At 50.1% G+C, this 16,755-nt stretch overlaps 1 protein-coding gene across 1 annotated transcript in view; it reads right to left on the bottom strand.

Moving 5' to 3' along the window:
• The window catches only part of C8H9orf43 (chromosome 8 C9orf43 homolog), a 906,643-nt gene that overhangs the window by 634,583 nt on the left and 255,305 nt on the right, over window positions 1-16,755 (bottom strand). The window lies entirely within an intron of this gene.

Below are 16,755 nucleotides of genomic sequence, written 5' to 3'. Positions count from 1 at the left end.
ACAGTATGGGGAACAAGCTAAATTATAACTGCCTAGATCATACTTAATCGATTCCATGGCAGCACATCCTGCTTCTTATATATATATATTGAAGAAGCTTCTTTGCCACACCTTCCCAGGGAAGATACCGTAATGCTAGAAGCCCCAATCCAGATGGAAGAAGTGGAGGCAGTGATCAGGTCCTTGAAAACTAGAGCCCCAAGCCCTGACGGGTTTTCAACAAAATGTTATAAGTTGTTCCGCGTCCAACTGGTGTCCCCACTGACGGACCACTTTAATTCCTTTAGAGTAACGGAAACTACAACCCCCACTATGCAGTCCCATACAACTATCAGGCTGTTAAAACCCGAGAAAGACCCAAGGGATTGCGCTTCCTACAGGCCTATTTCGCTTCTGAATATTGATGCGTGCATCTATTTGAAAGTACTAGCCAATCGCCTTGCTCCAATTGTCCCGACTTTGATAGATTCGGATCAGACAGGCTTTCTCCTAGGGCGGAAAACACGAGAGAACATCCGGCGAGCCTTGGACCTGATAGAAACCGCAACATTGGAGGACCGCAAACTGGCACTTCTGGTGTTGGATGCTACTAAAGAATTTTGATAAGGTGGATTTGGGCCTTTATGCATTTAAGTTTGGAAGTGTTTCGATTTGGCCCTTCCTTTCGCAAAGTGATCTTGGCCAAGTACATCTCTCCCAATACCCTACTCCAGGTAAACCGGGAACAAACTCCCCTGATTCCTCTAATGTGCGGGATACAACAGGGATGCTCTCTTTACCCCTTGCTTTAATTATGGAACCTTTCGCTCAGCAGATTTGCAGTTAACTCAGCAATCAAAGGGGTTAAGGTGCAGGGCTCGCAACATACGTTATCTCTCTATCTAGACGATGTCTTACTTACGATAACCAGCAACTGCCCCTCTCTTCGAGCCGCTCTCCAGGAATTGCAAACATTTGGACAGGCGGCAGGTTTTAAAAAAACTATAGGAAAACTGTGGCACTAGAGGTGGGACTGAACCATGATTAAATTATTTCCCTTTAATCACTCTGCCCGATCTGATGGGATGAGAATGCAATATAATCCCGGGGGGTTCATACCAGGGCTTCCCCCAAGGATGTATTTGCAGCAAATTTTCCCCCACTCTTTAGTGAGACAGAGACAGACTTAGATAGATGGCAACCCAGGAGATTTCAATGGCAACCCAGGAGATTTCTTTAATGGGCAGAATAACTGCTGTTAGGATGAACTTGCTCCCTCACTTCCTTTATTTCTGTTCGTCCATCCCGGGTGAAATCCCGCAAAAGTCACTTGATTGTCTTTAAGGGAAGGTGTTGGGATTTATCTGGTGGGCTAGGAAGCCTAGGATCCCCATGGGAGTGATGTTGGGGGGATCCCGGATGAGGGTCTTGGATCTGCGCAGATACTATGCGGCGGCACAGATCTCGCATTTGATGGCATGGGCGGTTCCCATGTCCCCACCCAAATGGGTTGAAATTGAACAATCTAGATTGCCACTTCACCTTAGCTTTTTCCGATTTGTCCCTCACTCAGCACGGAAGCATTGGCAAGCCTTACTCATCTCCTCAAAGACAACCCTGCGGTCCTGTGACTGGGCATTGTGACTTTAAAAGAGCCCCAGAAGTCAGGCCCATACTACCCAATAATCCGACCTTCTGCACTGGTATGCATTTGGGGGCTTTTCGTAACAGGAAAAAGGGAGGCCTGCTTACGCTATCTCAGCTATTTGAAGGGGGTCTTCAATGCATGTTGGAAAACTGTAAAGCAACTTTCCATCTATTGGAATCAGATAGGTTCTCCTATACACAACTATGCCATTGGATTTCACACCCACTAACCAGAGAAAATGCCACACGCAGCCCAAGCCCTATAGAGCTTATTGTTGAAGAGGGTCCACAACCTAGAAGCGTCTCAAGACTATACAAACCTTTAAGGGGTGATATGTTGACCGCATGTGCCTTGAAACTATTGTGCCGCTGGTACTACTCCCCAGTAAAATTACACCATTTTCAGGCATTAGTGGCACCAACATGCTGGCAAAACTGTGCGTCACAAGGGACGTACTTCCATATGTGGTGGGACTGCACACTTACCAATTCCTTTTTAGGAAAAAGATCATTACTGTGGTTAAGGCCATCAAACGCATTGAACACCTGTTGTGGCTTGAGGCTGTCCTCCAAGGTGCCCCAATAACGGAAGTCTATACTAAGTCCGGGGATCTGGCTAATTGAATAACTCAATTGTTGTTGGCAACTCAGATCACGATAGCTCGCAGTTGGAGGTCCCGGAAGTTTCATCTCTTTGGTGGATCAAGATTTGGGACATTCTGGTTGCAGAGAAAGTGACTGCAGCTACGGAAGGGGTATTGTACCGGTTCATGAACATTTGGGCCCCTCTTTTAGAGTATAACCAAGACTTTCCAGCCCTAACATTTAAACCTAAAATGGCAAAACTGTATCTGCAGGGCAGCTGAAAGTCACGGTGGCTAGTTTATGGTGTAGCAGTTTCTTGGCTGGGTTTAACATGCCTACATTTTTTACTGTAATGTTTCTCGATTGTGCAAGTTGCTCTGTATGATTCCTCACATGCTCAACCAAATAAAAAACAGTTGTTAAAAAAAAAAATGTACTTTCAAAAGATAATAAAATAAAATGTGTGGTAATTGGAGGAAATCAAAAGGCAGAGACTGGAACCCTAGAAATCAGGGAACTCAAAAATGAGCCCACCCTCACTTGAGAGTGTCCAAAGGTGCATCCATATATCGCACTAGAGCCCTGCATTCCAGTCAGTCCATGTGGCATAATGACGGTCCTTCTGTTTGATGTGCTTTATAAACCATGTCTTTTTATGGCTAGCAGCATGCTGCAATATCTCAAAGTGCTCAGTACTGTGAGAATCCTGAGGTCGTTCTCACTGGTAGACCCTGGGGATCCTTTGTTTAGGTGGTCTGGGGAGGGCCATCGCACTTGGATCTCGGCCCTGCGGACAGACAAGCAAGGGAGGATCACCTGGGCAAGGGTCTCTTGGGCCCGCGGAAGGAACGCCCTTTGGCGAGACGCAGTATCACCTTTTTTGCAATACACATCTACCCGACAACCCCTCAGTCTTTATGGGATATTGCCACCACAGTCCCATCCTACATCAGTACTTTCCTTTAGGAAAAGGCAGGCGAAAACGCATCCATCCACAACGATACACCTGTTCTCCCCTTTCTGATAATAACCTGCCCTCATTCTTCAATGAAACACTACAAACTCTATGATCCCTGTTTGTTTGTTGACAAACCTTTTTATAATTATTCAAACGACTTTCTGCCAAGATCTAAAACTCACTACATTTCCCAGAATCCCCTTAATTCAATCTTTTCTCCAAATACTGTGAAGAAGAAGAAGAAACCAGGAGGAATGAGGATTACCCATGGGAATCCCTGGGCCATTGTCTCCTATGGATGACAATCATGTTGTCACACTAACGAGGCCAGGCAGAGACAGGCAAGTCCAACCCTAACTACACACCCGCAGCTTGTTAATATCGCACAGTTGCAGAAGGCATTATTACACTCACCTGGTCTCTGCGGAGGTGTTGGGGCACGGTTGCAGCCCTCCCAGGAGTTAGATCACCCCTGTCAGGTCTCTCCCCCTCCGGATAAGCTGTGGACGGCGACAATTGGTGGCACTGCTCCTGCATGGATATGAAAAAACCTGAGTGCGCTGGTCGGTGACTTTTGTATCTCTCAAATCCTTCAACCCAAGGTGTGATTTCTGTGGGCATGTATCGGCCCATAAGGCTCACCAGTTAATTATTGATGATGAGCTCTCCATCCTGCTACTTCGGGCAGGGGCGATTGTTGATGGGATCTAGTTCCTTCATTGATCCCTGGTAAGTAATAGTACAGTCCAGCTGCGACTATGCTTCCCCCTGGTTGGTGGTAAGTGTCTCTCAATGTCTCTTGTCTTTTCCCCTTTCTGTTTTCTGTCTTGGTATTATTGCTCTCAATATTGTTGTTAATTCTTGAATAACGTTTTCTCTTCTGTTTTCTTCCCAATAGATGGAAATGAAGCCCAAAAGAAGCTTTGAAGGCGCAGAACGCGGCCGGGAGCAAGATGAATGAAACTGCAATGTCCAACAACAGGTGAGTGATGGTTTAAGGAAAAGCGCGAGGTTCGGTGGTAGCACGACCTTAAACTTAATGTCTGTTAAGTGTCTAACCTTGCCTTTTGTTTTGACTTGCAGGTGCTGCACTCGCGGGTCGAGCGTGTCATGCTGCCGTATCAAGATGAAGATTTCAGCGTCCCGGAAGATCTGAAGATGAGCTGTGGTACCAAGGTGAAGATTTCAGCGTCCCGGAAGGTTTGAAGGTGAGCTGCGGTACCAAGGTGAAGATTTCAGGATCCCGGAAGGTTTGAATGTGAGCTGAGGTGCCAAGATGAAGAAGTCAGCGTTCCGGAAGATTTGAAGACGTGCACAGGTTCCCCAGGTGATAAGTATGGAGACAGGTAACAGGATTTCCAAAAGTAAGTTTAACCCCAGGCGGCGGTGAGCGTTATGCTGCATGGAAGTGCAGAATAACGCAAAGCGTCTGCCTCAGGGATTGGAGCATCTTATATAGTTGCGATGGTGGGCACGCCCACTAGTCCTGGCTTGCCTGCCACATCCTGCCACTCCTAGTGAGTCAGCATGTGCAAGGCAACCCAATAGCAGCAGCCCCACCCAAGAGTACACGTGGGGCTGCTGTAGTAATGGAAGTTCCCATGTCAAATACACTTGGCACCCAAAATGAGGTGCCATGTTTATAATAAAAGTATTCTTGACCCAAATAAATGTTCCTGCGTATTGTTTATCATGAGCCCTGCGCCAAGGCGCCAAGACTGTGTCCATCCGGGCCACCTGTGTAAGTGGCCCTGTAATGTTTGTGACGTTGGCCCGATGGCCAGGGCAGGCAGTTGCTCTTGGGAACAGAGGAGGGAGGCTGCAAGGCTGACTCTGGCAGAGGATCCCTACCACAGACCCAAGCACACAAAGAAACAGGAGGGAGCAGAGGAAGCCGTGGTGAGTGCCCAGAGGAGGAGAAAGGGCGAGGTGCTGAGCCAGTACCTGTGTGGGGGCTACAGCCCAGCTAAGGAGCCTTACCTCCATAGGGCTAAAGAAGGCAGACAGCAGCCTGTTGGTCATGTTTAATGCAAAGTTTGCATGTGAGAGGAAGCCCAGGTGCAGGAGGGGCAGGGTGTAGGAGGGACAGGTTGTGAGAACCTGACCTCCTACCAGAACTCTTCCCCCTCCCCAGGGAGCTACCCACCATTGCCATGCTAGCCGAGTGGGCCTCACAACGGATGAAGAGAGGAACCCGGTAAGGGTATGGGTGGCTGGAACGGGGGAGTGAAGCAGAAGGGGTACGCGAGTGCGAGAAAGGGAAATCACGAGTAAATATAGAGCAACTATAAGTCCCAAAAGTCATTAGGGTGAACGTGAAAACCAGTACGGCTCGGGCCCAGGTGAGGGAAGCGTACAAAAGGAATGATGAGAGGGGAATAATGGTCAGTGTGGTCAGGCTGGGGTTCCCGTAAAAGTCCTCGCCCACTCAACCCAATAAATAATGGAAGGCCAAGTGGCTCAAGCCCGACAGAGGGAAGCCGAGGCGTAAGAGCCACGGAGAAAGGTTTGAACCCGACAGGGGGGAACCATATGTGATAATAGTACTGTGTGAAGCCTGACTGGGGGCTTAAGGGAAAGCCTGACTGGGGGCTTAAGGGAAAGCCTGACTGGGGGCTTAATGGAAAGCCTGACAGGCGGCTTAATGGAAAGCCTGACTGGGGGCTTAATGGAAAGCCGGACTTGGGTAAGGGAAGAACCTAAGGGGTCTAGAATGACTTTCTTTTTGAACAGTGTTATTTTGGCAAATGTGTAGCTAGCTGAGGGATGCCTGCGAAATAGGGTGAAGAGTAATACACCTGTGATGACAAACATGATCCCAGTCGAGGGATGTCCACAGCGAGTTGTTGGTCTGAGATCAACTGAAGGAGGCCAACGTTTAGAGAGCCCGGCTGAGGAGGACCCAAGGGCAAAGAGTAATCACCCGACGTGAAGATTAGGAGAGGGAACTTTTGGTTTGTTGTTTATGGCACATCAGGCCCTCTAAAGCAAGAGACTTTACATGAGAGACTTGGACACATGAGGTCCTGATAATGACAAAAGGAATGTAACCTTGTGCCAGAGAAGCCCAGGGGCGTGCTATGCTCAAGGGTCCTGCCTTGTCCCGTGCTAAAAACGTGGGGAAGGGAGACCCTGACCTTAACATCCTGACCTATCATTTTGTGAACACTTCTTTCTTTTCTTGTGATCATTACCACACACTATGTTGTAGCATAGAAGTAAGGATTGGCAATATTCTTTTTATTATATGCCCTTTTTTATTTGACTAGTACTCCACTAGGACTGTATTATTATGATTTGATGGTCATAGCTTGCTCCCATGCGGGCGTGGCCTGACGCGCATGGAGTAAGGACGGAGCTTCCCTGAGCTCCGGCCGGGCCGCGCAATCCGATCCTGTTTTCGGGCGTTACGCGTGTGGCTGTGCCATCCACCCTAAGGTCCAGCCGCACATAAAGCGATTCCCCGGAAGTCGCACCTTCGTCCGACAAAAATCGGAGACCGGGCGCCCGCTAAATCGACCCGGCCCGGCTCCCCCTACCACCCGAGGGGAGCTCCCAAGATGGCGCCCGCATTGCGCAGATGACCCCGGAGCGCTCGAGGAGGCTCGAACCCCACAGCACCTCCGCCTAGCTGACCACCCACTACTCCCGCTGACCGCTGCCGCCCAGAGACCCACACTGTCCCTCGGAGCGGACCCGCGAGGTCCCACGAACTGCAGCTGGGACCGGAGGACAACACCGCGGGAGCCCCCGCTTCGTGCCCAGAGCCTGCATCCCCGACGGTGCGGGCGCCCAACCAGCTGGCGCGGATCGGACACTGCCGGCTCCACAGACCCTGGGGACCGCTCGCCGGGGCCCCGGCCTGAGGAGCGCCCGATCCACTCTCCACCAGCCAGGGAGCCTGGCCGCCCACTTAAGTGGACTCCCACGCCGCGGCCGCGACTGGCGGCCCCCACGCGAGATCGACTTGAGGACACCTCGCCCGGAGTGAGTAAACCACAGACCCCCTCACTCTACACGCCCATTGCCTACTGCCCCAGCTGAACTCCTCCGGAACCCATACCGGATTTGTTGCGGGAGCCGCCCGCCCCACCTGAAGGCCGACCCCATTAACTCTGCAGGCCCCAGGCAGCAGCCCACTAGCCGGACTACGGGGCCTAGCCGCCTCCCCCAACCAGCATCGACTCTTCCACCACCACCACCACCCCACCCAAGTCTTGGGCCGCAACGACCCGCGGGCCCTCACCTTGGGACACCTACGCCTCCCGCACACTCGACACAGGGGGTGCACTAAGACTGGCGGCACAACACGCCTAATCGATACGCAGTGGCGAGCTGTGGAGAGTGGCACGCTCCCCACCCTGCGAGTGGACATTGGATCCCCTGAGTCACCCACCAAGGCCAAGACACCCCACTATGGCGGCCGCAAGAAACAAGGCCAAAAATGCTACTATGGACCCTTTTGTCACATCTAAGTCTCAGCCCGCCTCCCAGACCACACCGACAGGCTCAGCAACGCGAGACAGCTCTGGGGAAGACACCAGGCACAACCAGGTACTGGACGCGATCGCAGCCCTAAGATCATCCATAGAATCGAAGATAGGCGAAGTCAAAGCCGATATCCAACTAATAAGACAGGACGCCCGCAACTTGACGGAACGTGTCACCGCAATTGAATCTTCCCAGAAGGACAGGTCTGATGACACAGCAGTCCTAAAGTCGGAGGTTGCAGTCCTCAAAAACAAGGTGTCCCTCCTAGAAGCGAGGTCTGAAGAGGCGGAAGGTCGCGCTAGGCGCAATAACATTAGGATACTGGGCGTACCAGAGGGGACGGAGACTATGGACCCGACGGCCTTCGTGGAATCCTTAATACAACAGGAGATCGGGGTAGCGAGCCTCTCCCAGGGCTTCGCCATAGAGAGGGCTCACAGGTCCCTCCAGAAGAGGCCCCCCCCAGGCTCCTACCCTCGACCCATCATTGCGAAGGTACTCAACTTCCGGGACCGGGAGGTAATCCTGAAATTCTCGAGAGAAGGCGGAGTAATAGAGCGGGGCAACTCCAAAATCACCATATACCCCGATTACACTCAGTCGGTTCAGAAAGCTAGGAACTCTTTCGTCCCAATCAAGGCTAGACTGAGAAAACTAAATCTGAAATACATGCTACTTTACCCCTCTAGACTGAAAGTGATTCACAAGGGAAGGGCAATATTTCTGGAGACACCGGCGGCGGCCACTATGTGGATGGAACATAACAACCTGGCCGAGGTCCCCGCCGACTCTCCCCACGGACAACACAATGCTGACAGCCAGGGTTGACTCACGGATACCCTGACTAGGGAATCCACGCCCTCCTCAATAAACCTGAACTGCGAAGAAGAGCCCCGATCTACCTGAAGCAAAACTACAAAAGAACATGCTAAACGATTGCGCGGCCCACCGGACCCCCCATGCATGGACACGGACCACGTTCCCGCGAGGCACCAGTGCAGGCCAGTTGCCAGCACATACCCACTCGCGCTAGACACCCGGATGGGGACAGGCAGCGCGAGAGCACCCGAGCACCACACCGTTATGACAGGAGCTGGGTGCACCAGTTATAATTGTTTCCTTCAAGTTACTGTTGTTCTAACGCCCCTACCTCTGAGAACTCTTACCTGCACCGAAACGAACCCAAAATCAAACATCGAAACAGCTCGCCCCTCACGGTCTGAACAGGTTATGGCTCGCGACAACAGACAATCAAGCCGCAATAACGTGTGGGCAACCCTGCTGACAATCAATGTAATCACACAATGGCATCAAAACCCAGGGTGATCACGTGGAATGTCAGGGGGATGGGGTCCTACCTCCGAAGAAACCGGATACACTCCTACCTGAAGAGGAAGAGAATATCGTTCGCTCTGCTGCAGGAAACGCACCTCTCCACAGACTCTGCGGATAAGCTGACGAAATATTGGGGCGGCCAGGGGAACGGCTCATCCTATTCGAGATATGCACGAGGGGTGTACACGTGGGTGAGCCCGGACACCCCATTCCAACAACTGGGCACGGAGAAAGACAATGAAGGAAGATACCTGATAATGTGGGGTATGCTGGAGAACACTCGGCTATGCATAGTGAACTCATATTTCCCCCCACACGGTATTCCCTCCCACCTCAAGAATCTATGCGCCAAAATTATGCTCCACAGAGACCACACTCTAATATGGGGAGGTGACTTCAACTGTGTCATGAACGCCGAATTGGACAGGTCAACCATGCCACGCACACCCGACAACATTTCCTCCGGAGCCCTCCGCAGAGCGGTGGAGGACTTACACGTGACTGACATCTGGCGGGACCTACACCCAGATGACAGATCCTACTCATTTTACTCGGCCCCCCACAACCTCCACACCAGGATAGACTACTTCTTCATTGACAATGAGCTAACCCCACAGGTTGAATCTGTTAACTACCTGGGTAGATCAATATCGGATCACTCCCCACTATTACTGCAATTCTGCTTGAGAGGCCCTAGACCTCCTATCCCGATGTGGCGCATGCCAACAGAGGCATTGTCCGATCCTGCATTCAAAGAAACCCTAGCTGAGAAGCTTGAGGAATACATAGAATTTAATAAGGGCTCAGTCGTCAAATGGAGTACATTTTGGGAAGCAATGAAGGTGGTGACGAGGGGACAGGTAATCGCCGAGGCAGGAGGGATCAGGAGGCAATTGAGACAGGAACTAGAGTCCGAGGAGGAAAAGATCAAGCACCTCGAAAACACTCTCCCCCCAACGATTGAGACGGAAACCAGGCTGAAGGAGATCAGGGAAGACTGTAGAATCGCATGGGAGAGGCTCTCGAAGTTCGACTTCTCTGCACGATCCGCGAAGGCACACAAAGAGGCGGACAAACCAGGCAGGATGCTAGCCTGGCTATGCAGGAAGGAACACCCGAGGATGGCTCTAAACCTGATTAAGGACATCAAGGGCACCCCCCACAGGACACAGCAAGCAATAAACAACACCTTCTCTGACTACTACGCCGATTTATATGCCCACACCAACCGAATATCCGAAGCAGACATAAAAGATACCTTGGAGGAAGTCGGGCTACCCAAATTGAACCAGGACCAAAGAAGCACGCTGGGAGAGCCCATCACGCCCGAGGACATATCAGAGGCGATCAGATCCCTCTCCACGAACAAAACCCCCGGAACAGACGGCCTTACCCCGGAGTTCTACAAGGCATATGGGGACCTCCTATCCCCCATACTGCAAGAAGTTTACACGGAGGCATACGAAACTGGAATATTACCGAGCAGCATGAGAGAGACCCTTATAGTCCCAATGCTTAAGCCTGGCAAACCACCCGAAAACTGCGACTCATACCGCCCGCTAGCGCTCCTGAACTACGACAGCAAAATACTAACGACCATACTGGCAAAAAGGCTTTCGAGAGTAATAGGAACCCTGGTACACGAAGATCAAACTGGCTTCGTCCCAGGACGCAACACCACGGCCAACTTGAGAAGACTTCAGCATGTGATAGCACAGACAGCCGAATCCACCGAAGACCTGGCTGTGCTATCGCTAGATGCCATCAAAGCCTTCGACTCGATTTTCTGGGAGTGGCTGATCGAGACCCTGAGGGAATTCGGACTTGGCGAACAATTTGTCCGATGGATCGAGGTACTCTACAACAACCCAGTCGCGAGAGTGAAGACTGGCGGAACGATATCGGAGGCGTGGGCCATCCAGAGGGGAACCAGGCAGGGATGCCCCCTCTCCCCAATGCTGTACATCCTGGGCCTGGAACCGGTGGCGATCTACTTCAGGAAACAGCTTTTTGACGCAGGCATCAGCCTGGGCGGAACATACAATATCATCTCCCTATATGCGGACGATGTCCTTTTGTACCTACGAGACCCCCAGAGAAACGCCCCCACAGCCCTGGACATCCTAGACAATTTTGCGAAATACTCTGGGATAAAATTTAGCCGCCAGAAATCATGTTCCTTCCCCCTGGCTGGACTCAAAGGCAGGAACGCAGAGGAACTCCCTGCGATCGGGATCCAATGGCAAGTGGAGGCGTTCCGCTACCTGGGCCTCACCATCAAGCACACGCCGGTCTCCACCCACGAATGCAACACGAAGGCGGCCATGTCCGGAGTACGCAGATCCACCAAATTCTGGTCGAAACTACCGCTATCCATGATGGGCAGAGTAGCAATAGCCAAAATGATAATATTGCCTAGATTTCTCTACTATTTCACTAACATAGCATACTATATCCCACCACCCTTCTTCAGGAAGCTAGAATCCCTGCTCAGGGACTTCCTCTGGGGTCGAACCAGGCACAAGCTCACGCTGAGCACCCTCACACTTCCCTGCGCCGAGGGTGGCGTCCAGCTTCCAGACTTCGAGAGGTATTACCTGGCGGCTCAGCTGACTCATGTTGCAAAATGGTTATGTGATGACCCTTGGGCAGAAACGAACCTCCTGCACCAACTAACATCACCCATGCACCCTAAGGAACTAATATGGCACAAGCAAGCTGGGCCCTCGAACCTACCCATGATAGCACAGTTGGGGCGACAGATATGGGCAAAAGTTACCTCTATGCTTGGCCTACGGCACTCATACGCACCCGAGTTCCCCATGCTGGCAGACGTATGCAAAACCCCCAGCGACCTATTGGCAATGAGGAGATGGGAGCACTATGGCCTTTACTCATGGGGAGACATGTTTACTGAGGGGCTGTTCAGGGAGTTTGAATCGCTCCAACAGATAGACGGACTCGCCCCAGGACAATTCTTATGGTACCAGAAGGTGAGGCATGTTGCTAAAGAGAAATGGAACGTATGGCCTGAGGAGCCGGACACACATCCCCTTGTGCGGGAGATGTATGGTGTCAGTGACGGCTGGAGACCGACGTCGAGGTTATACATCCAAATAAACGACAGGCCCAACCCAAGAAGCGCACATCTGAAAGAGAGGTGGGAGTCTGATTTAGGAGCCGAAATCACAGAGGGAGAATGGTCGAGGGCCCTATCATACCCGAAGGAGATATCCAGGAATGCGAGGTTCAGGCTAATCCAACTTAATATCCTCTATAGAACCTACATGACCCCACACAGGATAGCCACATTCTCCGACAAGGTCGCCCCGACCTGCCCATGGTGCACTTCCGATCGTGCCGACATGATCCACATGTTCTGGTCCTGCCCTAAAGCACAGAAACTCTGGTCCGCCGCTGAACGGACCTGCAGGAGGGCCGGGCTGGAGATATACGAATGGACACCTAAGGAATGCCTCCTGGGCACCCATCCGGGCTGAGTAAAACCAAACACTTGGTGAAGTTTATGGACATCGCATGTGTGCTCGCGAAGAGAACAATCGCCATGGCCTGGAAATCCCCGACCGGCCCCAGGTATGAACCCTGGATTAAGGAGATGCTAAAATGGACGGCAGCCGAAACCAGAGCGTGGGAAGAAGGGAATAGTCGAGGCGGAGAGGACCCGAGCACCACACTGGAGGCCTGGAAGGCCCTCCTGAGAGACTTGATTTTCTCAACGAGCCACAAACCCCCATGAATCCACCCCTCCGAACTTTCTCTGCAAGCTCGACCGAGAATTTGCGAAACCAAACTCACACTCCCCCCCGCACCACGCCCCACCAACTCCAGCCAGACCCCACCAGACCCGAGACAAGGGTTCGAACAGGAACCAAGGAGCCCAACAACTCAGAGGAAACATGAACAGTTAGTGTTACTATTGTTGTTTATCAGTTGTTTAATCTTACCAATGCTCAATACTGCATATATGTTATATACCAGGTGACTCAACCCTCACCATGTACATGATGCTTCTTATGCACATATATACATAAATGCCAATAAAAAATATTTAAAAATTAAAATAGCTTGCTCCCATCTTAGATTTAGGTTTGGATTAGACGTTTATCTCACCTATTTCACAGTTTAATAAACACCCTTGAACTGTGATCACTTGTGTCTGTCTTACTTTGATACCATGCATACCTTACAGTACCCAAGGTAACACAGCATCTCAGCACTATGTAAAACACCAAAACAAACAAATAATTCCATATTTTGGAAGTCCTCATTATTTAAAGAAGCATGTGTGAATCTCCGGTTAAGTGCTCTAATCTCTAAGTAGAAATTGGCTTCCAAATATTTCCAAGTGGGCAAGACACATAACTCTCAGATAAAAGGGGACAGGTATTTGCTTCAGGGTGTAATGAAGCAGAAGTGCTAATGGTAGTTTTTTTAGTTTGGACTGTTAGGTGTCGCTTGTGACACACTATAAGCCAAAACTATTGTATTCAAGTGCAGATAGGGAAGAATGGCAATTGAGGAGGGACACACGGCCTGTAGGTGTGTTTGTATGTGCCCACCTGTTGGATGCCCATGGGCATGCTAATCCCCATGGCCATTCCCACCCAGTTCCTGCCCATCCCCGCCCAAAACACTTCCCCACGAGAGGTGTTTTAATCAAGCCGTCCCATCAAACGTTGCTTTCAAAGTGCCTGCCAGTGTTTTTTCAAAGCAGTCTGTGTTGTAACCCCACTGCTGGTGTAATACAAATGTCTTACCAGGTCTGCCTACGGCCACTCGATTTATAAGCACTCTTAGTGTTCTTGACTGATGTCCTGTTCAAAACAAGCATTGGAAAAGTCAACAGTTTTGGCTTCTGTAAGTATTAGGCATTTGCCAGGCACTGCTATTAGATGCCCAAATATTCACTACCATCAATGACCAGCTAATACCACTATGGCAGTGCCTGGCTTTGCCATGCCTACACAAAAGTCCAAAATGTTGGCATTGCCAATGCTTGTTTTTCCGTATCTGAGCATATTGTTCTCCAATACAGTGCTGTTCATCATCGCCGGTAAGGAGGGTTGGTGAGGGGCACTGCCTGCACTCAGGCACCAATGTTGGGTTGCGGTGGGTACCTCCACCCCGACAGGGCTACAAGACTGACCCTGTCACAGTACATTTTTATGCATGTGATTATTATTGTATTACATATGCATTTTTATTTGTATTTTTTACGGATGTATCGTTATTTAAACTATTTTATTTTTTTAAATATAGTTGAAAGAACAAGTTATTTACCCCTGGTAACGTTCTTTCGATTGGATGTTCCTCCAATGTTTTCCTCATCTTTGACATGTAGTGTCCACAGATCGGCTGCTTAGGAATTTCTACGGCAGAGGGCGCCCTGCGTCGATGAAGTCGGGTCGATGTCCCTCGAAGGCCTCCGTCGAGGGTGATGTCATCGGATGTTATAAGTAGCATGCACGGTACCCGTAGCCTCAGTTCTTGTTTTCTCCCCCTCCTCGTGTAGCAGAAGTGGCCACAAATCGGGTCTGACCGTACTCAACCTTGTTGAAACGAAAGCTTTAATAGCATGGGAAATTCTACAGAGGGGTGGGTTGGGAGGGCGATGAGGAATACGTTGGAGTAAAATCCAGTCGAAAGAACGTTTCCAGGGGTAAGTAACTTGTTCTTCTAATGGATTGTGTCCTCCAATTTATTGCCTCATCTTTGACAGACTCCCAAAGAAGTATCCATAATTGGAGGAGGGTGAAGACTTGAAATTAAAGGGCAGAAGAAAGGAATGCAAATGCCACATATTGTGCATGGGAAGTATCCAGGGAATAATGCTTGATAAACGTGTGTATCGAAGACCACGTTGCAGCATCACATATGTTCTTTACAGGGACATCCCTTTGCAGGGCTGTCGAATTAGCCATGCCTCTGGTTGAATGAGCATGCAAGCCCTCGGAGGGACTTTGCCCGCCAAAGAATAGCATTCAGAAATAGAGAGGATGATCCACCTAGACAAGGTCTGTTTAGAAACAGCCTGGCCTAGTTTGTGCCCAGTATACTCCACAAAGAGCTGGTCATCCACTCTCACCTGGCACAATATGGAAATATAAAAGCTCAAATCTCTCCTAGGGTCCAACCTATGAAGCCTTTCCTTTTCCTTACTAGGATGCGGACGAGAATAGAAGGCAGGTAGCGCAATTTTCTGACGCAAATGAAAGTCCTAAACTACCTTAGGCAGAAAGGAGGGTCTGACTCAACACAACTGTGTCCTTGTGGCATACAGTAATGGTTGGCTTGGAAGAAAGTGTCTGCAACTCTCTCACTCTTCTTGCAGATGTAAGAGCAACCAACGTAACAGTCTCAAAGGTTAATAGCCTGAATGGACATGAGTGCAATGGTTCAAGTGGAGCAACCATCAGAAACTTTAAGACCAAGTTAAGGTTCCAAACCGGAACCTGAGATGGTGAAGGCGGGAACACATTTGAGAGCCTTTTTAGAAATTGAGTACCCCAAGGAATCTTATAATGAGAGCATTCTTCGGATGAGCGCTTAAAGATTGAGAGCACTGCTAGGTAACATTTAATGGTCCCCACCTGAACACCCTTGTGGGCCAAAGAAAGCAAAAAGAACAGAACATGAACACTGAAAAGGATGAACATTCTTTTCTCTGCACCAGTCGCAGAACTTATTCCAACGACAACCGTACATAGACTTTGTTGCCAGCCGCCTGGCCGAAAGCAACACCTCCATTACGTGATCCGGGAGGTCCCAATCCTTGTATCTCAACCTTTCAGAAACCATGCGTGAAGGTTGAGAGTTTTGACCTCTGGATGGAGAACCCGACCTCCCTCTCCCGAGGAGAAGATCCTCTCTTTGGGGAAGACGCATCAGAGGACAGATGGACATTTCCAGAAGATCCGGGTACCATGATCTCCTGGCCCAATCCGGAACAACGAGGATCATGCGGGACCCGAACCATCTTAACCTCCTGAGAACTTGAGGAATAAGGGGGACTGGAGGAAACGCGTACAGAACCGGGAATTCCAAATCCACCACAAATGCGTCTCCTAGAGCTTCTATCGGAGGAAATTCCCTTGAGCAGTACTGCTCGCACTTCTGGTTGGCACCGCTCGCGTACAGATCCACTTGCGGGGTGCTCTTGAAGGACTTCCTGAGCTATTTCCCACTCGTGGAAGACTGCGCTCTGCCTGCTCAGAGCGTCCGTCGCCATGTTCTCCTCTCTGGCCAGATGAACTGCCGCTAGGGAGATTCATTCTTGAATTGGCCAAAACCAGGGCTGCATCACCTCTCTGCACAGTGGCAGAGACCCCGCACCTCCTCTCTTATTGAGGTAATGCAGGGCCACTGTTAGGCAGAAACCTGTGCAGTTCCCTTAGGGACCACTGCAAAAAGTTTAAGACTACAGGTGTTAGCAGTAAACGCAATTGGTAGCAGTCTGTACCACCCAGATTTACCTGGTAGCTGTGGCTGTGCAGTCAGACTTCTCTCAAGAAGAGTTAGGCAGTATATAGAGTATACACAATAGGGCTAAAAATACAGTAGCACAAGCAAACACTGACCAGAGCTTTGGTATAAAAGTATATAATTATTTATTTAAAAACACACTTGTAAAAATACACTGGCACTAATATGTCAAGCAAATTCAAACACAGTCATTAGAAGTATATACACCTCCCTGATTAATTATTCGACAAGTCTTAGAAAAAGAACACCACTTATTA

This window comes from Ambystoma mexicanum, chromosome 8 (genome assembly GCF_040938575.1).
Source record: "Ambystoma mexicanum isolate Mex_15411 chromosome 8, UKY_AmexF1_1, whole genome shotgun sequence".
Classification (NCBI taxonomy): Eukaryota; Metazoa; Chordata; class Amphibia; order Caudata; family Ambystomatidae; genus Ambystoma; species Ambystoma mexicanum.
Note: the sequence above shows the minus strand (reverse complement) of the source record. Positions and strands in the feature narration are given on the sequence as shown.